At 41.7% G+C, this 23,000-nt stretch overlaps 1 protein-coding gene across 2 annotated transcripts in view; it reads left to right on the forward strand.

Moving 5' to 3' along the window:
- EGFLAM (EGF like, fibronectin type III and laminin G domains) overlaps nucleotides 1-23,000 on the forward strand; it is a 185,776-nt gene that overhangs the window by 108,183 nt on the left and 54,593 nt on the right. The gene's annotated exons all lie outside the window — the stretch shown is intronic.

The raw sequence follows: 23,000 nt of genomic DNA on the forward strand, positions 1-23,000 counted from the left end.
TCGGATTTTCCATGTATAATATCATGTCATCTGCAAAAAGCGAAAGCTTGACTTCATCTTTGCCAATTTTGATGCCTTTGATTTCCTTTTGTTGTCTGATTGCTGATGCTAGAACTTCCAGCACTATGTTAAACAAGAGCGGTGACAGTGGGCATCCCTGTCGTGTTCCTGATCTCAGGGAAAAAGCTCTCAGTTTTTCCCCGTTGAGGATGATGTTAGCTGTGGGCTTTTCATAAATGGCCTTTATGATCTTTAAGTATGTTCCTTCTATCCCGACTTTCTCAAGTGTTTTTATTAAGAAAGGGTGCTGGATTTTGTCAAAGGCCTTTTCTGCATCGATTGACAGGATCATATGGTTCTTCTCTTTTTTTTTGTTAATGTGATGTATCACGTTGATCGATTTGCGAATGTTGAACCAGCTCTGCATCCCAGGAATGAATCCCACTTGATCATGGTGAATAATTCTTTTTATATGCTGTTGAATTTGATTTGCTAGTATCTTATTAAGAATTTTTGCATCCATATTCATCAGGGATATTGGCCTGTAGTTCTCTTTTTTTACTGGGTCTCTGTCTGGTTTAGGAATCAAAGTAATACTGGCTTCATAGAATGAGTCTGGAAGTTTTCCTTCCCTTTCTATTTCTTGGAATAGCTTGAGAAGGATAGGTATTATCTCTGCTTTAAACGTCTGGTAGAACTCCCCTGGGAAGCCATCTGGTCCTGGACTCTTATTTGTTGGGAGATTTTTGATAACCGATTCAATTTCTTCGCTGGTTATGTGTCTGTTCAAGCTTTCTATTTCCTCCTGATTGAGTTTTGGAAGAGTGTGGGTGTTTAGAAATTTGTCCATTTCTTCCAGGTTGTCCAATTTGCTGGCATATAATTTTTCATAGTATTCCCTGATAATTGTTTGTATCTCTGAGGGATTGGTTGTAATCATTCCATTTTCACTCATGATTTTATCTATTTGGGTCATCTCCCTTTTCTTTTTGAGAAGCCTGGCTAAAGGTTTGTCAATTTTGTTTATTTTTTCAAAAAACCAACTCTTGGTTTCGTTGATCTGCTCTACAGTTTTTTTAGATTCTATATTGTTTATTTCTGCTCTGATCTTTATTATTTCTCTTCTTCTGCTGGGTTTAGGCTGCCTTTGCTGTTCTGCTTCTATTTCCTTTAGGTGTGCTGTTAGATTTTGTATTTGGGATTTTTCTTGTTTCTTGAGATAGGCCTGGATTGCAATGTATTTTCCTCAGGACTGCCTTCGCTGCATCCCAAAGCGTTTGGATTGTTGTATTTTCATTTTCGTTTGTTTCCATGTATGTTTTAATTTCTTCTCTAATTGCCTGGTTGACCCACTCATTCGTTAGTAGGGTGTTCTTTAACCTCCATGCTTTTGGAGGTTTTCCAGACTTTTTCCTGTGGTTGATTTCAAGCTTCATAGCATTGTGGTCTGAAAGTATGCATGGTATAATTTCAATTCTTGTAAACTTATGAAGGGCTGTTTTGTGACCCAGTATATGATCTATCTTGGAGAATGTTCCATGTGCACTCGAGAAGAAAGTATATTCTGTTGCTTTGGGAAGCAGAGTTCTAAATATATCTGTCAAGTCCATCTGATCCAATGTATCATTCAGGGCCCTTGTTTCTTTATTGACTGTGTGTCTAGATGATCTATCCATTTCTGTAAGTGGGGTGTTAAAGTCCCCTGCAATGACCACATTCTTATCAATAAGGTTGCTTATGTTTATGAGTAATTGTTTTATATATCTGGGGGCTCGGGTATTTGGTGCATAGACATTTATAATAGTTAGCTCTTCCTGGTGGATAGACCCTGTGATTATTATATAATGCCCTTCTTCATCTCTTGTTACAGCCTTTAATTTAAAGTCTAGTTTGTCTGATATAAGTATGGCTACTCCAGCTTTCTTTTGGCTTCCAGGAGCATGATAAATAGTTCTCCATCCCCTCACTCTCAATCTAAAGGTGTCCTCAGATCTAAAATGAGTCTCTTGTAGACAGCAAATAGATGGGTCTTGCTTTTTTATCCATTCTGATACCCTATGTCTTTTAGTTGGCGCATTTAATCCATTTACATTCAGTGTTATTATAGAAAGATATGGGTTTAGAGTCATTGTGATGTCTGTATGTTTTATGCTTGTAGTGATGTCTCTGGTCCTTTGTCTCACAGGATCCCCCTTAGGATCTCTTGTAGGGCTGGTTTCGTGGTGACAAATTCCTTCAGTTTTTGTTTGTTTGGGAAGACCTTTATCTCTCCTTCTATTCTAAATGACAGACTTGCTGGATAAAGGATTCTCGGCTGCATATTTTTTCTGTTTAGCACACTGTAGATATCGTGCCAAGCCTTTCTGGCCTGCCAAGTTTCAAAGGAGAGATCAGTCACGAGTCTTATAGGTCTCCCTTTATATGTGAGGGCACGTTTATCCCTTGCTGCTTTCAGAATTTTCTCTTTATCCTTGTATTTTGCCAGTTTCACTATGATATGTCGTGCAGAAGATCGATTCAAGTTACGTCTGAAGGGAGTTCTCTGTGCCTCTTGGATTTCAATGCCTTTTTCCTTCCCCAGTTCAGGGAAGTTCTCAGCTATAATTTGTTCAAGTACCCCTTCAGCACCTTTCCCTCTCTCTTCCTCCTCTGGGATACCAATTATGCGTATATTATCTTTTTTTAGTGTATCACTTAGTTCTCTAATTTTCCCCTCATACTCCTGGATTTTTTTATCTCTCTTTCTTTCAGCTTCCTCTTTCTCCATAACTTTATCTTCTAGTTCACCTATTCTCTCCTCTGCCTCTTCAAGCCGAGCCATCGTGGATTCCATTTTGTTTTGCATTTCGTTTAAAGCGTTTTTCAACTCCTCGTGACTATTCCTTAGTCCCTCGATCTTTGTGGCAAGAGATTCTCTGCTGTCCTGTATACTGTTTTCAAGCCCAGCGATTAATTTTATGACTATTATTCTAAATTCACTTTCTGTTATATTATTTAAATCCTTTTTGATCAGTTCATTAGCTGTTGTTATTTCCTGGAGATTCTTCTGAGGGGAATTCTTCCGTTTGGTCATTTTGGAGAGTCCCTTGCGTGGTGAGGACCTGCAGTGCACTTCCCCTGTGCTGTGGTGTATAACTGGAGTTAGTGGGCGGGGCCGCAGTCCGACCCGATGTCTGCCCCCAGCCCACTGCTGGGGCCACAGTCAGACTGGTGTGTGCCTTCTCTTCCCCTCTCCTAGGGGCGGGATTCACTGTGGGGTGGCGTGTCCCGTCTGGGCTACTTGCACACTGCCAGGCTTGTGTTGCTGGGGATCTGGCGTATTAGCTGGGGTGGGTAGGCAAGGTGCACGGGGGGTGGAGGGGCAGGCTTAGCTCGCTTCTCCTTAGGTGATCCACTTCAGGAGGAGCCCTGTGGCAGCGGGAGGGAGTCAGATCCACTGCCGGAGGTTTGGCTCCGCAGAAGCACAGAGTTGGGTGTTTGCGCGGAGCGAGCAAGTTCCCTGGCAGGAACTGGTTCCCTTTGGGATTTTGGCTGGGGGATGGGCGGGGGAGATGGCGCTGGCGCCTTTGTTCCCCGCCAAGCTGAGCTCTGCCGTCCGGGGGCTCAGCAGCTCTCCCTCCCTTTGTCCTCCAGCCTTCCCGCTTTCCAAGCAGAGCTGTTAACTTATGACCTCCCAGGCGCTAAGTCGCGCTTGTTGTCGGAACACAGTCTGTCCGGCCCCTCCGCTTTTGCCAGCCAGACTCGGGGGCTCTGCTTGGCCGGCGAGCCGCCCCTCCGCCCCGGCTCCCTCCCGCCAGTGCGTGGAGCGCGCACCGCCTCGCCGCCCTTCCTACCCTCTTCCGTGGGCCTCTAGTCTGCGCTTGACTCCGGAGACTCCCTTCTGCTAATCCTCTGGCGGTTTTCTGGGTTCTTTAGGCAGGTGTAGGTGGAATCTAAGTGATCGGCAGGACGCGCTGTGAGCCCCGCGTCCTCCTACGCCGCCATCTTCCCAAGACAAAACTATTTTTCAAAAGAAAAGAATCATTTGCCTTAAAGCTCAGGTCTCATATTGGAATTTTTGTCTCCAGCTCCTTAACTCCACTTGAATGGTGAGCTACAGATCTGCCAGAGATCATGGAACGGTAGTGTCTACCATATTTAAAACTGTAAATGTATGTCTGTTCTGGCCCAGTGGAATGTTGCTCCCTGGTCCTAGTCATGTGGTCATAAAGGAATGACCAACGACCCCTAAGGAGGTAGTAGGAAGACTCACCCAGCAGATGGTGGTAGTTCACAAGTCATCCAGCAGATGGCGATAGTTCACAGACTTTCAGAGCTGGAAGAAGCCTTTAGAATCCGTTTGGTGTCACCCAGAGCGGTTGAGATGAGGGCGACACAGAGAAGTTCCCTTCTGTTGCCCAACGTGATTGACTTCTTCCATGGTTAACTAGTCCCAATCAAAATGGGAGAGGGCAAGTGATTTCAGATTTTAGTATCTGCAGTCAAAAGAAAAGTTTGCGAGCAGAAACTGAAGCAGGAATAGAGATCCGAGTCCTTAATAACATCCTGCTTATAATCGATGCTGAGTCCTCATGGTACCAAGAACTGATAGAATGAATTTCTAAAACAAAAGGGAATAAAGGGCTGTTAAATTCAGAATTAGAACGGCTAAAATTACAAAAGTGAGAGATAAGAAAAGCTATAAACAACTTGAAGTCAGACCTTTTTGGATTGTGGTTTTGTTTTTTGCTTCATACATCGCTACTGCTAATTTTCTATGTGAATCTGGAAAATGTTTTGAGGATGCTGGAGGAAGTAAAGAATTTAGTTTCTGAATATTCTGAATATACAGTGCTTATTTCACTTATTTATACATTCTTTTGCCAATCCATTTTTTAAAGTATGCATTTAATGCCTATAATATACCAGGCAAATTCTGGATGTTGATGTCTAGCAGTCAACAAAGTAGATGATCCCTGCCCTCATTGAGCTTATATGTGGGAGAGTCAGTCTCAGAAAGTAAGTAGATAATAAAATAAATATTTATTATATGACATAAATAATATGTCTTTTTAAAAAATGTTTATTTAGTTTTGAAAAAGATAGTGTGAGAGCAGGGCAGGGGCAGAGAGAGAGGGAGACAGAGAATCCCAAGCAGGCTCTGCACTGTCAGCACAGAGCTGGATGTGGGGCTCAAATCCATGAATTGTGAGATCATGACCTGGGCTAACATCAAGAGTCAGACGCTCAACCAACTGAGCCACCCAGGTGCCCCAGTGATACGTCTTTAATGATGAGTGTTAAGAGGAAAAGAGAAAGAGTAAGAGGGCATAGAGGATAGTGGGAACTGCTATTTGGAATGAGCTATCAAAATAAAGATTTGAGCAGAGTCCTTCCATGGAGAGGGAGCAGTAAGTGCAAAGATCCTGGGGTGATGACAGCCTCAGGATACTCCAGGGATAGTAAGGAGGCTCGTGTGGCAGGGACATGATGAGTGAGAAGAATGATAGGAAGTGAGGTCAGAAAGGTAGCCAGAGGCCAGGGGTCAAACATTGTGGGTCCTGGTGAAGACTGGGTTTTATTCTAAGTTAGATGCCAAGCCCTTGAAGTGTTTTGAGCGGCAGAATGATGTGATCTGGCCTACATTTTAAACAGGATCATTGCGGCTATGGTGTGGAAATCAAAAGAAACAAAGGGAGACCAGCAAAGAGGCAATTCTGTAGCTTTAAGGAGAATATACATGAAAAGGAAAGGTAGAGAGCCAAACCAAATCATGGCATTTGGGAACTAGCAGGTAGGTTAAGGACCTAGCCAAACTTCCACAATTTTTTGGTAAGGAACTGAAAAGTCATCAGATTAAGGGACTAATTCCAGGTCCCAGTTAGTGGCCATGAGTGTTAGGTTCATGGGACTTCTGGCAAATGCTCTTTTCATTTCCTACCCATGTCTCTGCTGCAAAGACCCCATTTGCATGCATGGTCAGGCCCTTCCACGTAAGAGCAGAGTCGCTTCTTAATTTCCTGTATCTCCTGCATACTTGTAGCTGCTTTTCAGAGCAAGGGGACCGTTGCTTCCGTGGTCCCAGTTTCTTGAGATACTTCTTTCGTTGCACGGCTCCACTTCTTTCAACCAGAAGTACTGGGATTCCTTCTCCTGCCTCGGGGCTTCCAAGAACGCCTCCTGACCCTGAACCCTTGCTGTGTCCTGCTGCACAGGACATTCTAGCTGCACTCATGCAAACCATGTGGTTAGACTGAAGATGTTGTGTACAGTCAGAAGGTGGCATAGGGACCTGGTTGTGAACCCAATAAGAGGTTAAGAAGCTTTGGAGATCGGTATCCCCAGACGTTCTATTGTAGAAGAGTCCTGCAAGATCTTTGTGTCAGATCTGTCTAATGCATGTCTTAAAGGCGGCCTGAATGCTCAGCATTATTTCGGGGCACCATAGAGTAGTAGTCCTCAATGAGGGGTAATTTTGCCCCCTAGGGGGCAGGTGGCAAAGTCTGGAGGCATTTTCATCCGTTATAATGAGGGAAGGTGCTATCGGCGTCTTGTGGGTAGAAATGAGGGATTCTGCTAAGAATCCTACAATGCACAGGACAGGCCTCCACAACAAACAGTGATCCATCCCAAAACATCAGTAGTGCTAAGGTTGAGAAACCCTACTATAAGATAAAAATAAAATTAGAAAATCTAACCCTTGCTCAAAATAAAATGGCTATCAGACTGGAAAAATTAACCAGCATTCAAAAATATCAGCTAGAATGAAGGATTTCTCAAACTTTTTTGGACTGCAACCCACAGTAAGAATATGCCCTTGCACTACAGCCCAACACACACAAACATATCTGTAAATGTTTGTGTGTGTGTGCGTGTGTGTGTGCAAATGTCTCACAGGACAATACTCACCCATGCTAAATGCAGGGGTTTATATTTTTATACCACTCGGTTCCATTTAAAAAAATGTGGTCGTGGGGCGCCTGGGTGGCTCAGTCGGTTGGGCGTCCGACTTCGGCTCAGGTCATGATCTCACAGTCATTGAATTAGAGCCCCACGTCAGGCTGTGTGCTGACAGCTCAGAGCCTGGAGCCTGCTTCCAAATTCTGTGTGTGTGTGTGTGTGTCTCTCTCTCTGCCCCTCCCCCACTCATGCTCTGTCTCTCTCCGTCAAAAGTAAACATTAAAAAAAATTAAAAAATAAAAATAAAAAAATGTGGTCACGCCCCCACTGAATTATTTTTTACTGTTCACTAATGTGTTTGAAATCTGCAGTTTGAATAATACTGGGTAAAATATGGAAGAAAAGTGAACGCAGTTTTATGTAAATACATAATAGCACGGAAGGACATGAAGTAAGGGTATATTCTGTACAGAAGTCACCAAAAGGATCGGCCATTAATTTCACAAATAGCTATTTTTGCCAAACCTTCTTCAAAGAGAATTAAACCAGTTCTTGCCTTCCTGGGATTCATGATCCAGTCCAGTGAACAGACAATCATACAACTACCTGTATAGTGATGTGCAGTATACAGAATGCACTCTGCAGCTCAGAGGGGGAACAGTGATTGATTTTGTGGATCAGGAAACTGGGGGGTGAATTGGTGAAGGTTCCCCAGTAAGGTGACATTAGGGATGGCTGAGTGGGATTTCTCCAAAGGGACAGGGGATGAAGAACAAGAGAATCCAGGTAGAAGGTTTTCTGGGTGGGGTGTTGAGGGAGATCTTTGAGGGTGTGCATGAGGCCGAAAGATAACAGGGCACGAAGGCAGAATGTGGAAATCCACGCTGGACCCCTGCACTGGGCTAATGTAAAACCACTCCCATGAACATGTTACTCTCTCCTGCTCTTCCTGTTCACAGGATAAATGCCACACTCCTTAGCCTGACATTTACAATCTTTCATAGTCTAGCTCCGGCTAACTTTTCTTGCCTTATCGTTCCTGGCAATCCTAGCACAAGCCCTCCACCCCAGCAGGTGGTATACCAGGGGTACCCACTGTCTCCGGAAGTCTGTGTGTTCTTCCACATCCTCCTTTTTTCTTGCTCAGCAAATTCCAGCCAGATGATAATTTCTCCAGGTGTAGGTTTCAAGCATGGAAAATGGAAATTCTTCCATCGAAAGCATTGTGATGCTTCCATTTGTTATTCAGACAGTGAATTCTCAGAATTAGCATTTCATGATTTTCTCCCCGATGGAGAAGGGTTTGTGACGCTCAGGGCTTGGAAACCCTCCACTGAACCCCTGGCTTCTCCTCTCACTGTTCTTGGTTTAATCAATATGCCAATATCTATTTGAAAGTGAGAACAAATTACTCTTGTTTCCATTTATTTTGAAAAAAAAGTTTCTTGGGCACAACTTAATCCATGACCCAGAGAGAATTTAGCTTCCTCCTGTCACAGACTCTCTGTGGGGTTTTTAATCAATTGTTAGAGAAGATTGTGGGTCAGAGTAAGGACTTAAGCCAGACTCCCTTCCCTGAGTTCAGACTGGCTCTGCTCCTATGATGATATTCACAACGTAGGATTGTTTTCTTCATGACAGCAGACCATGGGACCCTCCCAGCCTAATTGTTATCACCAGTGGTCTCTTCTGTAGCTCGTCAGTAAGGACTACTGTCTACTAAAGCCATGCAAGCTTTGGGAATGTGAGTTCACTCAAGACATTTGAATGCATTTTTAAGTCACTCGTATTTCGCCAACACACAAAAATCATTTGAGGCAGTTTGTATGCATACCCATACACACATACATTCACACACCGTAATTAAAAACAAATGTGATACGATGATCAGAAACCAAATCAGAAATACAAATATAAATGTATGAGGTGAGATAGTCACTGAAGTCCTGGGTGCCACTAACCTCTAAACTTATTATCAAAGACAAAGAAAAGATCAAGGTTTTACAGAACTTTCCATATCTGACTCAAGAATGCAATTCAGTGAAAATAATTTTTTTTCTGGATATAGCTGTCGGAAGAAATTACCAAATGAATCATTATATAAAGAATATTGAGGGGCGCCTGGGAGGTTCAGTCGATTAAGTGTCCAACTCAATTTCGGCTCAGGTCATGATCTTACGGTCTGTGAGATTGAGCCCCGCATTGGGCTCTGTGCTGACAGCATGGAGCCTACGTGGGATTCTCTCTCTCTCTCTCTCTCCCCACCTCTCTGCCCCTTCCTTGCTCATGTTCTCTCTCTCACTCGCTCTCTCTCTCTCAAAATAAATAAACTTAAAAAAAAATAATATTGAGCATTATAATACTGACCTTAATAGTGATTTAATGGGTGAAGAAATATTTTTTGTATAGCTAGATTTTTACTGATCCTCATTAAAAATTGGGCTGCGGTTGAGTTATGGCATTTCTCTGGGGATAATCAAACTTCACAGAAGGAAAACCCTTAGAAAATTAGAAGCATTGATGGTTAATATGCTTTCAGAATTATTCAGCAAATTCTTCATGTATATTTTAGAGACCAGCACCGAATACATACTGTTATTGAATACTGAGGTTTTTCCTTTAAACTGTAGTTCAAAGGAATATTTCAAAAGTATCTTAATTCCTTTTAGTCCACATACTCTCTGTAGGTGGTAGAACTTCCTTTGCCCTCCTAACCTGTCTATATGAATCCAATCAAGATAAGTCACCTTATGGACTATGTATTTCAGCCTCAAGTCATTTCTTTACTTCCCCAACTTCTTGTCTACACAGAAATCACCATCCTGATTCCTACGGTTTTTCTTTCTGCTGTAGAAATCTTGTCAGTTTGTGTCTAGGTACAGGTCTTTTCATTTTAGCAGCAGTATTAGCTCTTTCAAATTTTGGTGTCCTTTTTTTTTCCCCCCGGCTCAGACAAGTTTTATTTTTATGTTTTTGATTCATATTTATGTTTCCATTATTCTGGTAAATACTAAATAAATACCCATAATCCCTTGGTTTGGCTCTTGTCCTCTATATCCACATCCATATATATTATTTTCTGTCATATTTTTTCATCATTTTGGGAACATTTCTCAGGTTCACCCCCACATCACTAATTCAAGCTTCCACAGCATTAATTTTGGTCTTTGCTATCTTAGGTGTGGCTTTTCATTTTCTGAATAAAATTTTGCCTTTGTTACGTTGCTTCCTTTTTCTTTAAAAAAAATTTTTTTTTAACGTTTCATTTATTTTTGAGACAGAGAGAGACAGAGCATGAACGGGGGAGGGGCAGAGAGAGAGGGAGACACAGAATCGGAAGCAGGCTCCAGGCTCTGAGCCATCAGCCCAGAGCCTGACGCGGGGCTCGAACTCACGGACCGCGAGATCCTGACCTGAGCTGAAGTCGGCCGCTTAACCGACTGAGTCACCCAGGCGCCCCGTTGCTTCCTTTTTCTTATGAGCAGTTTCAAGCATAGTGAAAAATGTCAGGAATACCTCTATATCCGTGACCCAGCTTTGGGAAATCTTAATGGTTGCCATATTTTCTTCAGTGTTACAAAAATAAAACCTCACAGATACAGGGACATTCTGTACCCTGTCCCCAGTACCTTCCCAACACCATCCTTCTGTCTTCTCCCTGGAGATACATTTGCACTGTGTTATGATTTCCCTACACATTTAATCAATATACTAACATGTATATATTTATAAACTATGGGGTATTGTTTTGAGTGTTTCTGTGATAAATGCAGTGACATGCAGGTATCCTTTCGTGGTAAACTTGTCTCTACAACATTACGTTTTTGACTCTTATGCGAGTTGAATTGTAAAGCTTGAATTCATGCAACTTCACTGCTGTATAATGTTCCACCACATGAATACACTATAGTTTATTTATCAGTTATTTGGATTTTAGACATTTAAATTCTTCCCTTTTTGCCATTAAAAACAACATTGCAATGAGCAATTTCATATATGTTTCCTTGAGCCTGTGTAGAAGAGCTTTTCCTGAGTATGTGCTTCCAAATGAAATTGCTGAGTTGTGCATGTGTATCTTCAACTCTGTCACTGGGTAGAAAATTGGTCCTCAGGGTGTTTGTAGTTACCTCTACGCCATGGGCAGTGTGTTCAAAACCCTTCTTGCTCTAGATCCTTTCCAGTGCTTGGTATTATCAGACCAATAGAGTCAATCTGATGGAGGTAAAGTGATAGGGCATTATTGTTTTGATTTGCATGTTCCCATTTCTGGTGAAGTTAAACATAATTTTATAAATTTATTAATCATTCTATGAATTGACTGCTTATATGTTTTACCTTTCCTTATTTCTATATATGCCTACATATAATATATGTAAATATACATTAATTTATTTAGATACATTAATGATATACATAGTGTATATCATAGTGTATATTCATAGTGTATACATGTATATATCATTACATAGTGTGTATTGATAAGCATTAATATATACATTTAAAGACTAATCCTTAGTAATATGTGTTGCAGATATCTTCTGCTAGCCTGTGACTTTTCACTTCACTTATAATGTCAGTTAATAAACAGAATTATTTTATTCAATACAGTTAAATATCTCAATTTTTCTTTTATGATTTCTGCTTCCTGTGTTTTTTTTAACTACTTCCTTTTCCCAAGGTCATTAAGCAAAATTTTGTTTATCCTATAAATTTGAAAATTTTGCTTTTCATATTTAAGATCTCAATCTACCTGAAATTTACATTTAGGTATGGAGAAGTAGGAGCCTAGCTTCATATTTTTTTTTCATACCAATAACCAGTTGCCCAGCACCAACTGTTGAGTCATTCATTAATCCTTTTCCCTATTGATCTGTAATGGCATCTTTCTAATGTATCAGCTCCATACATTTGTGTATCTGTTTCTCAGTTTTCTGTAGTCTATTTCTCTATCCTTTCCTGGATATCACACTGTCTTAATGTCTGCAGCTTTATAAAATTATGTTATCTGGTAGGTAATTCTACACTCATTCTTCTTCGAAATTGCCCTGTCTTTCCTTGACCTTCACTAATCAATATAAGTTTTAGAATCAGTTTTTCAATTCCGTGAAAAACTCTGTTGGGATTTTAAAGTCAGAATTATGCTGAATTCTATATTGAATTTATAAATTAATTCTGGAGGGATTGTCATCTTTATGATATAGAGTCATGTGTATTCAATTTCATCCATTTTTTTGCATCTTTCTAAAGTCTTTAAGTGAGTTTTGTCACACTTACTCTCCAGTCTCTTATACTTGGAAAGCTGTTTGAAATTAGTTTAATCTGTGGATCTTTCTTTCTCTGTTTTTTTGTAGTCACAATTTTCTTTCCATGCACTTTTCCCATGTCCTTTTTTAAAAATTATTTTTTCAATGTTTTTATTTATTTTTGAGAGAAACAGAAAGAGCATGAGCAGGGGAGGTACAGGGAGAGAGGGAGACTCAGAAGCCAGATGTGGGGCTTGAACTCACAGACTGCAAGATCATGACTTGAGCCGAAGCAGGTCACTTAACGAACTGAGCCACCCAGGCACCCCTCCCATGTACTTTTGAAAAGAATATGTATTCTCATATTTTGGTGTCTAGGGTTCTATATATGTCCACTTGATCAAGCTTTGTAATATCATTGTTCAAATCATCTATATTGTCAGCCTGATCAGTTACTGAGAGAGACACATTAAAATTTCTCACCATATCTCCCTGTATCTCAATCTCTTTCTCTCTATATATGTGAGGTTGTAATATTAGGTACATACAAGGTTAGGATCATCTTATATTCCTGGTGGTTCCTTTAATCATGACTTAGCCACCATTTTTTAAAAAAATTTTTTTAACGTTTATTTATTTTTGAGACAGAGAGAGACAGAGCATGAACGGGGGAGGGTCAGAGAGAGGGAGACACAGAATCTGAAACAGGCTCCAGGCTCTGAGCTGTCAGCAAAGAGCCTGACACGGGGCTTGAACTCACGGACCGCGAGATCATGACCTGAGCCAAAGTCGGCCGCTTAACCGACTGAGCCACCCAGGCGCCCCGCCACCATTTTTAACATTAATGATGCTGCTTCTTTTTTCCCTGAAAGTTTATGCTGCCTAATAATAATATAGTAATAATATGGATCCAGTGGCTTTTGCTAGTGTTTGAAACATCTATTACATCTTTTTTACTTTTGATCTCTCTGTCTTATGTTGTAGGTACTTTCTGGAAACAATATACAGCTTAACTTTTAAAAATCCAATCTGACAAGCTCTGTCCTTTAGATGGCAAGAATTTTTTTTTACAGTTATTGTAATTGTTAACATGTTTTATTTATTTCTGCCATTTTATTTTGTGTTCTTTACTCTGCTTTTCTCTCTCTCTTTGTTTTTCTTTTTTCTTTTTTTTTTTTTTTTTTTTGGTGATGAGGGGTGGGGAATCTTTGTCTTGGCTTCCTTCCTGTTTCCTATAGGATTAACTATATTGGGGACACCTGGGTGGCTCAGTTGGTTAAGCTTCCAACTTCGGCTCAGGTCATGATCTCACAGTTCATGAGTTTGAGCCCTGTGTCCGGCTCTGTGCTGAGAACTCAGAGCCTGGAGCCTGCTTCAGATTCTGTGTCTCCCTCTCTCTGTGGCCCTCCCCTGCTCATGTTCTGCCTCTCTTTCTCAAAAATAAACATTAAAAAATTAAAATTAAAAAAAAGGATAGACTATATCTTCTTAGCCCTCTACCTTTCCCCTCTATTGGGATGAATTATGCATTCTTTTATTTACCATCCATAAATTATTGACTTCCAAACTTTTATAGTCTCAGGTTAATCAGTATCTATTACCCTCATAAACCTCAATCTTAACAGCCTCAATCTAAGTGAATTCTTTCTTGTCTTGCATGTTCTCTTTCAGTATTTTTATTCTACCCAATAGCCACAGGTTAGGCTTTTTTTTTTTTTTTTAAGTAACACTTCTTTAGATTTATCCAAATGTTTACCAGTTTCTCTGCCCACTACTCTGCATCTTATTCTTTACTTCTTCCTGCATCTATACTTCTTCCTGAAGTATACTTTTCAGTAAATTCTTGAGGATCTGTTAAGAGAGGGTGATGAACTTTCTCTAACTTTGTGATTGAGTCTCTGTTTCACTGTTGTTGTTGAAAAACTATTTAATCCCGTAAAACTTTGTGATGGTAATGATTTCTCCTAGCATCGTGTCTCAAATTGGAGAGGAGGAATGAGAAGCTATCACCGTCTCTGGTTTAAACCATCTGGTGATCTCTAAAAGAGAACTGGACCACAGTTGATGTCCAAATGTGAAGCCACTTCAAAGGGCACCACGGAGACAGTGGTGTTCCACGCACACAGCATCAGTCATCCCGCGCTGTGGGGCAGGGTGTCTCCCTCCCCACTGCACTGCAAGCTGCATGTCCTCTGTCTTTCCCATCTCATTCTCTGTTCAGCCTCCTGGGTCCCAAGGGCAGGCAGGGTATGAACCAAGCCCTGTTTTGTACTGGCCGGATGGACATTACACCATTTACATCAGTTTTGTGTTTTTTACCCCCAGTCTCTCCGACAGGATCCGTCTTTCACTCTCAACTTTTCTACGTCATTTTCATCAACACACGTATGCCATACTCACAGAAAAGACTCCCTTGACCCCACAGTTCTTCCCCTACCATCTCATTTCTCCGCTTTCCTTCAAGCTAGAGTTACTGTGTTGTCTATATTCAGTTACCTCCCCCTCCCTTTTTTTGACCTCTATTCACTGTTCAGCCAACTCCAACCTGCCTTTATCCCCACTGCTCATGTGAAGAGGGCCAATGACCTCCATTTTTCCAAACGTAATGTCATCCCATGAACATAGCACACACCATTAAGTTGAAAATAATTTTAAAAAATAATGAACATTTTTAATACATCTGGCTGGATAAGTCTCTAATAGAATTACAAAATTGAATAACGCAAATGCTTGATTATACTGCCAAATTATCCCACAGAGAGAGAGAAAAGGAGAGAGAGAGAGAGAGAGAGAGAGAGAGAGAAGAAGAGGGAGATCTCACTTTTTAAGTCATATCCTGACACTGTGGACAATAGTTTTCTGCCATCAATAATTGACATTTATTTTGCACTTGCCGTGTGCAGAGCACACTGTAAGATTTGGCTCTTGCAGAGAACATTCAGTCATTCACCTGTTCTCTTTGCTAACAAATACATATTGAGTGCCCGCTGTATACATAACACTGAATTCTTAATGCCAGCCACCATTTCAGCTGTTCAGAAATGTTCTTGTTGCCCGGCTAAACGGTACGCTGCCCTTTCCTCCCCGAGTCCCCAGGTATGGCCATGGAATGTTGTCAGTGAATTATAATTCATCATTCTCTGAGGTTACAAAGATTCCAAGTCTGAAATTTCTAGCACAGCATGATGAAAATATGGCCTTGGGTTTTCCTGCTGTGTTTGCAGCCACCTCTTACAGCCACCTCTTACATTATGCTTTGCCGGTGCATCTCCTCCTTCAGTGGGTAGCAGAGAAGTAAGTGCCTAACACCTTGGTGGTTTCTGGCCGTTTGCTTAACTTTCCACGGCCCCATTATCCATAGAAAGGGAGGCTCTGAGGGAGAAAGATACAGTGGCTTGTTCTCTGTTGAATGGTTTATGTTCTTCAAAAGGCGACACCCCACAGGGGTTATGCACAGTTGGTGCGGCCCCTGTGTGTGTGTGCATAAAGATAAAGGAGTTTAAGAAGCTTTGAGGTGAGGGCTCTAATGGTCACTCCGTGCCTGGGGTATCATCCTGAGCTCCAGTCAGATGAGACATTCTTGAAGCATGAGCAGAAAAGAGCGAACACTTCTGCCTACAGCTGGTACTTAGAGCAGCTCTGTCCCAACACCCCACTCCTACCACTGTGGCAACATACCCTGGATTGGTTAGATCCATTCAAATTGGAAGAAAACATTCAGGCAGATTATTTGGGGAAAAGGAAGGAGCAAGGGAAACCATTCAGTGTCCTTGCAGACCCTCTGAGTCCTTATGCTGCCGAGGCTGACGTTGAGCAGGCTGATTTTATGCACAACCAGAAGTCTCTCCCAGTGACCTTCAGGTTCACAGGGGAGCTCTTGTGCCCCACCCCCTCAGCATGCGCACAGTCGGTGGGTGCATTTCCCAAGGAGAGGGTCTAACTGTGTCATTGCATCCCCATCCATTTCAGTTAGGAATGCACTCAAACTCCAGCATCACAACCACCTTCACTGCCAAAGACAATATGGTAGAAAGGGAAGTTCCAACAGACTTCCACTTGCACCTTACTGACCCAAACTACCGAGATGCAAAGGAGGCTCAGAAATCCAACATTTAGCTCCTATAGTATCTACAGAGAAGAGGTAAGGGAGGAGGGATTAAGGTTGAAATATCCGCCTTGCCCTCTGATATGAAGCCCTCCTTTTGGTAGATTTTCACATGAGGCCCCCAGGGGTGGTCAGTCTGGATATGGTTGTTTAGGCTCAGACATAGGTCCTAGCTCCATCATTTTCAGCGAGGGTGGCAGGACTAAGTTCATAGAGCCGAAGCCAGAGTAACTTAATGCAGAAGAACCGCTTGAAAGACCAACCCCAGAAGACGTGCAGGATATGGATTCTTTTCCGGGAAAAGTCTGTGAAATGATTTCTTTAAGATCTCAGAATTATTGATAGCTCTTAAACTCTTTATGTGGGGTCCTCTTGTCCCTAGACTTTTGCTATTTAAGAATCCAGATGAATACTACTGTCATATATTTTTATTCTGCCTGCATTGTTTCAAAAGTTCACTCTTTTTATTTCTTACACATTTTGTGAATTTCTTCAATGTGCCAGGGAGTGAGTGAGGTTTTGGTGTCATAGTAGAAACCAATATGGACAGTATTGCCTTCTTCAAGGCACTTTCAATCTATTGGGAGGTCACATTTATGAAATCATTCTATAAATAAATATGTAATTGTAAGTTAATAATGCTCTAAGAGAGGACAGAACCATGGGAGTATATAGGAAGGGAACCTGACTTTATCTAGGGTACAGAGAAAACGTCTCTAAGAAAGTGATTTTGAACAAATACAAGAATTTAAAAGGCGAAAGATGGGCAGTGAGAGATGAGATTTCCAAGCATAGGGAATAACATGTCTAAAGTCCCTGAGGCAGGAGATATGTCTCTGAAATGAAAGAAGAACCAATGTTCTTTCTGGGTGGAACAGGATGAGAAGGAATAAATTGCTGTAAGATGGGGCTTAGCTAGAGTAACAAGAAAGTCTCTGAAGCCGCAAAGGCCACAGGTCTGGCCTGTCATTTTTCCATCCAATCAACCGAATCTTAAATATTTGTACTGGAAGGGATGACCTAGTTTCTGTCCATGACACATTGCTTCACGGGGGACCCTTTTCCTCCAGTCATTCTTGTTTTGGTGAGTGTTAGGGTTTTGAGGTTGCCCAGTTAACACCACTTTCCCCTTTGTCCATTTTCTGAACCAACAGAAATACGGCAGCAGAGTCAGCAGATAAAGAATCAAATTGCCATCCTTATTTCTGATAAAGGCCGGGCAGAGAACGTAGCTTACTCTACAGTACAAAGTGGGTTTGTGGACTCCCCTCTGACTACGGAAGAGCCCGCTTGAAGGAAAGCTTGCATTTGCAGCAAAGTCACACCTGCCCAGGTCACTGCTTTCCACTTTTCTAGGTTGAGAAAGAAGGTGGAGCGACCAAATTTGCCCCCAAGTCCTCCTCCCCTGCCCCAGGTTCTTTGATAGATTAACTTCAGTCAGTTCAGAAATGTGTACCAAATGCTTCCATCCAGACACCAGCCTACTGTCTACTTCTGTAGGGAGGAAAAGGGGTTGGACAAGAATCCAACAGTATTTTGGGGAACTCTCTTTGCATGATTACAACTTCAGGAGTGGGGAATAACTGTTCCTCTCTCATCCGTTGCCAAGAGCTATTAAGAGAAGGGACTGCAATAACCTGGTTCTTATTAATGAAGATGAATTCTGATAAATGATATCCTATCTTCTAGGAGGCTTATAATATTGAACAGAAAGCCACAATCCCCAAAGCATGTAACTTTTGTGCTGAACTAACTTCTTTTTTGCTTTTTCATCCACAATAAATAAAATTCCCCAGTTGTTTCTTTTTCAAGCCCTGCTTGTAATAACAGGTGCCAGCAATATGTCTCAATCAAAAGCATAAACTTAAGGGTCACAGAATGTTAGTGCTATAAAGGATCCTTAGGTCATCAAATATAATCCCATTCCTTGCTTTATTAGAAAACATGAGACCCAGAGAGATTAGGTGTCTTGTCCAAGGTCACATAGTCATCTGTGTCCCTCTCCTAATTATCTGGATTCCGTGACCAGGGATATTTCCAACTACACCATGTTGATATATCAGAGAAACTCACTATCTGGAGAACACTTGTGATGCTTTTATAAAAATAAACAGACAGGTTTTTATAAAATAAGTCATCCTTTAACTTATTAACAGTAATTTTTGTATATTAGTTTTTCCTCTAGTGGAATAACCCTTGAACTTGTTTTGCATTCATTGAGTGGTTTGACTATTCTGGTTCTAAATAAATGCTTCCTTTTTAATGTTCTCTTTTCCTAATTAACAATGTGCCAAATAGAAAGAGATAAGTTGTGCACTTTAATTACAATAACCCCAGGCCACTGAGAATTCTTATCACTATCTCGGACTGTGCATTCCGTGTTCACTTAGAAACGGCATTGGTAAAAACTTCATGTAAGCTGTGGATTTGAACTCTGAGGTGGTGAGGCCGTCCATGAACAAGAGTAGAGAGATTTATTCCAGCTTTCTTCTAGCCATGCTGTACTCTTTTCCTTAAAAGTGGGAAATTACTATTACCCCGGGTTATTATGAGGATAGGGAATTTGACAGGTTGTAAAGGATGGCAGAAAGCATCATCAGGAGCCCAGAATTCTAGATCAGCTCTGCCACCAATGCTCTGTCCCTCTGGGCAAGTCACATGGACTCTGTGAGCCTCAGGTTACTCTTCTGTAAAATGGGCTTGTGCTCGCTGATCTCTAAAGTCTTTCTTTAAAAGTCAAAATTTCTTTGACTCTGAGTCCTTGTAATTCCATATTCCTTTCCCTTTGTTTATCTCACATCCTTTGTTTCCCCAAACTGAGAAGTAGCCTCTGATTTCACAAAGATATGTGATATCGTGTTGAAAGACTAATTTTTATAAATACCAAAGGATTTTATCCAATGAATAATATATGCCTTATTTTACTCATTAGAAAGAACAGGGAATCTGGAATGATTTCCATTCTCATCAAGGTACCATTTCATAGCTGCTGCAATGCATCTGTGGTCCTTTTCTCTAAGGAGTTGCCTTCAAGACAGACTTCCTAGGTGGGCTAATGGGCAAGAGGAGACCTCAGCTACCTGCACCCATCCTCAGTTTCTCTGTGTTCTCCTGACTGAAGTATCTTATTAGATACTTAGCACCAAAAAGTCTGCATGAGAGGGTATTATGGATATTGAACTAGAGGTCACATGATCCAAGTATGGCCCCAGATCTTCTAATGAGATGCATGAACTTGATCTCAAGTCACTTTTCTTTGTGGCCTCAGTTTACATATTTATGAAATGGGAAGTTTGGACTGGATGGTGTCTAGGCTCTCTTTGAACTTTCAACTTTAGTCTGAGTTGGGACAAGGGACATTGATGAATTGAAAAGGGACAAGGATGGTGGTAGTTTGATGGGAATATGTTTGGATGAGGGGCAGAGTCTCACCCTGTAAGGATTCCCCTCCAGATATTCTCTCACTTAAATAGGCATGGCCAGCTAGGCCAGGCCAGGACAGAGCCAGAGTGTCAGGACAGAGCCATTGTGGGAGAGTCTTCTGTACCTAGAGGGAGCTTTGATGAGTATGTGAAGTGTTACTTAAATGGATGAATAAAAGGGATGTCAAGAAGTCTAAAATTATGGCTCCTGCCGTCAAGGGGTTCACAGCTGAGTTGGGAAACACAAGGGCAGCATTCCGGGGCCTGGAGTCCAGACGGTGGAAATAGCACCTCAAATATATGCTGATTTTATCAAGCTATGGAAGTTTATTCCAAGCTCATATTTAGAAGCACACATCCATGGGTGGATAACCCTAATCAGGAGGAGATAGAGGAACATCCTAGAGGTCTTGGCAGTTCCATCTTTTGTGGAATAACCATTTTTTCTCTGGAAAGAGTCTGATGTTCTCTTTTTAAAATATCACTTGATTTTAGCATTTTGGTGGTGTACATTCAGCTCTGTCTCCACAGAATGCGTGCAGTTGGGAGGATAGGTAAGCTACGTGTAGGATATAGGAGAGGAAGAAAAGATGGTAATGTGGGGAAAAAAATAATGACCAGTCTTGGGGTGAGAAAACACAAGATATATTAAGGAGACAACTGGTAGACCAGTTTGGCCACTAGGACTTTTGAAGAGGGGAAAAAAGGCTGAAAACACAATTTGGAATCGGATTATAAATAGTATGATGCAGTCAAAAGAGAGACCAAAGATAAATGCTAGCTCTGCCATTTATCATCTGCATGCCTTTGAGCAAGTTATTTAATCTTCTTGAATTTCTATCTCCACATGGTAAAATGGAGGTAATACTACTTCTACAGGACTTTTTGAGGATTAATAAAAACAATGCATGAAAAGTTCCTGGCACAGTAAAAATGGTCAATAAATGTTGATTTTCTAATTCCCAGGCTCTTCCCGCCTCCACAGTGGCTGCTTCTCTTACAGACAACTGGGAAAGCAGCAACCAGAAAGACCTGGCTTTGAGTCAGGCTCGGCCACTTACAAAGTCTTTGATCTTAGTCAAATCATTTAACCTTTTTGAGCTTCAACTTACTTATCTACAAAGTGAAATGAGCCATAATTACTTTGCAAGATTATTATAAAGTTTAGAAATGTATTATGTTACGCACACAACCATACTTGTTATTTGGGGGGGAGAAAGTAGGTTTCAGGAAATCATGGTGATGGGGGAAAGAAGGAGGGAAAACAGGGGGCACCTAGGTGGCTCAGTTGGCTAAGTATCCAACTTTGGCTCAGGTCACGATCTCATAGTCCTTGAGTTTGAGCCCCACATCAGGCTCTGTGCTGACAGCTCAGAGCCTGGAGCCTGCTTCGCATTCTCTCTCTCTCTCTCTCTCTCTCTCTCTCTCTCTCAAAAATAAATAAATGGTGAAAAAAAAAAAGGAGGGAAAACAAGGAGTTACCATTGAGATCCTTGAATTCTCAACCAAGAGCCTAGGATTTATCTTGTAAGTGGTGGTAGTCTTTGAAAGTTTTTATTTTTCAGATAGGGCATCATAAGACTAAGTGAAGAGTACCTTGACTTTGATGAACACAGTACAAGAATGGCAAGAATGTGCACAGGGCAGAGAGAACACCTTGGGGGTAGAAAGGCCAGCTTCCTGGAAATAAGACCCAGCTCTCTTCACATATGTGCTATATAGTACTTTTACTGCCAAATGGAATATTTCCTCTTTAATCTGACGATTTTGAATATATGAGAGAGATAGACATAGAAATGGAGAGTAAGAAAAGGACCCAGAAAAAGAGAGAGAGTCGAGGAGAGAGGTGGAAAGATACACAGATACAGAGAGACAAAAAAGAGGAAAGTGGTGTTCAAGATTCCCGGATTTTTGTGTGAAGACATCTGGCACACAGCTGTGCAGGCTGGATGCAGGTGGCTTAAGAGAACTTGCATCCAGGTATAAACCTGGAATCAACAGGCTTGAATTTTCCACTGACACGTGGGCTATTTTAAATAAAACTGTGGAGAATTGATGTGAGGGTAGTGAGAACACCATGTCCCCTGTCTCATCTCTCCTCCACCAAAATGTGCCCAAACACCTGAGAACGGCTCCTTCCCTGCTGTCTCCTGATCACCTGTTCACCACCTTTCTCTCTTCCTGGTCCAGAGATTTCTGATCAGCAGTGTGCCTGACCAGAAGGCTTCCCACGCCCTCTTTCTGTCCTTTCTGTCACATCCTTCTGTTTTCAATCTGCTTGCTATTTTTTTGCATAAAGGAGGGTGAGTTTGCTTTTGTGACAAAGGTGTTTGGCTTAGCTTGTTCTGAAAGCAGAATGGCTTTAAGTTCAGTTTATGTTTATGGGGCGCCTGGGTGGCTCAGTCAGTTAAGCGTCCGACTTTGGTTCAGGTCATGATCTCGCGGTCCGTGAGTTCGAGCCCCGCGTCGGGCTCTGTGCTGACAGCTCAGAGCCTGGAGCCTGTTTCAGATTCTTTGTCTCCCTCTCTCTCCGGCCCTCCCCTGTTCATGCTCTGTCTCTCTCTCTCTCAAAAATAGAATAAACGTTAAAAAAAAAAAAAATTAAAAAAAAAAGTTCAGTTTATGTTTGTCATGTCTTCTTCCCCTCCTGCCCCCCCCTTCCCTTCCCCTCCTTTCCCCTCCCCTCTCCTTCCCTTCTTTTCCCTTTGCTTCCTAACCAGGCATCCAAACACTGGACGCCTGATGGGCATTGGCAACCTACAAAAGTCAGTTTCTGTTGCCAGAGTTGTTTATGCTGTAAAGGCTGGGGCCCAGTGTGCCCTGATTAGAGAAGGCAGCTAGTACCTGTGCCTGTGAAAACCCATTGGGAGGAAATAGGGGTGCTATGGAGCAGCACTTTGAAAGACTCTCATACCCTGGGGGAGTGCCACCTGTGTGAGCCTACGTCAGGACTGCTGCAGATCAGCAGATTTTGTGACGACCTCCCAAAGGACAATGCCTTGTCTCCTAAGAGTTTTTCTCAGCCCACCTTCCAGATCTGAAAGATCCCATTGTCCTGCTGAGATGGATGGAAATGGTGGCACCCACGATAACCTTGTAGGGGCCCTTTTTTTCTGGGTGTAGCACTGTTTGCTCTAGTGCAATATCTCTTTCTTGTTTTAAAGAATTTGTGATGAAATATTTGATACATCAAGTTCATATAAAAATAATATGAACATTCACAGGTACCCGGCATCTGTCTTAAGAAATAGACTATTATAGAGCATCCAAAGGCTTCGGTGCCTCACACCTCATTCACATCCCTTTTCTAACTTCCCCCAGGTATTTTAGTCATTGTCTTACTTTTGGGGG

Source organism: Panthera onca, chromosome A1 (assembly GCF_046562875.1).
Source record: "Panthera onca isolate mPanOnc1 chromosome A1, mPanOnc1 haplotype 2, whole genome shotgun sequence".
Classification (NCBI taxonomy): domain Eukaryota; kingdom Metazoa; phylum Chordata; class Mammalia; order Carnivora; family Felidae; genus Panthera; species Panthera onca.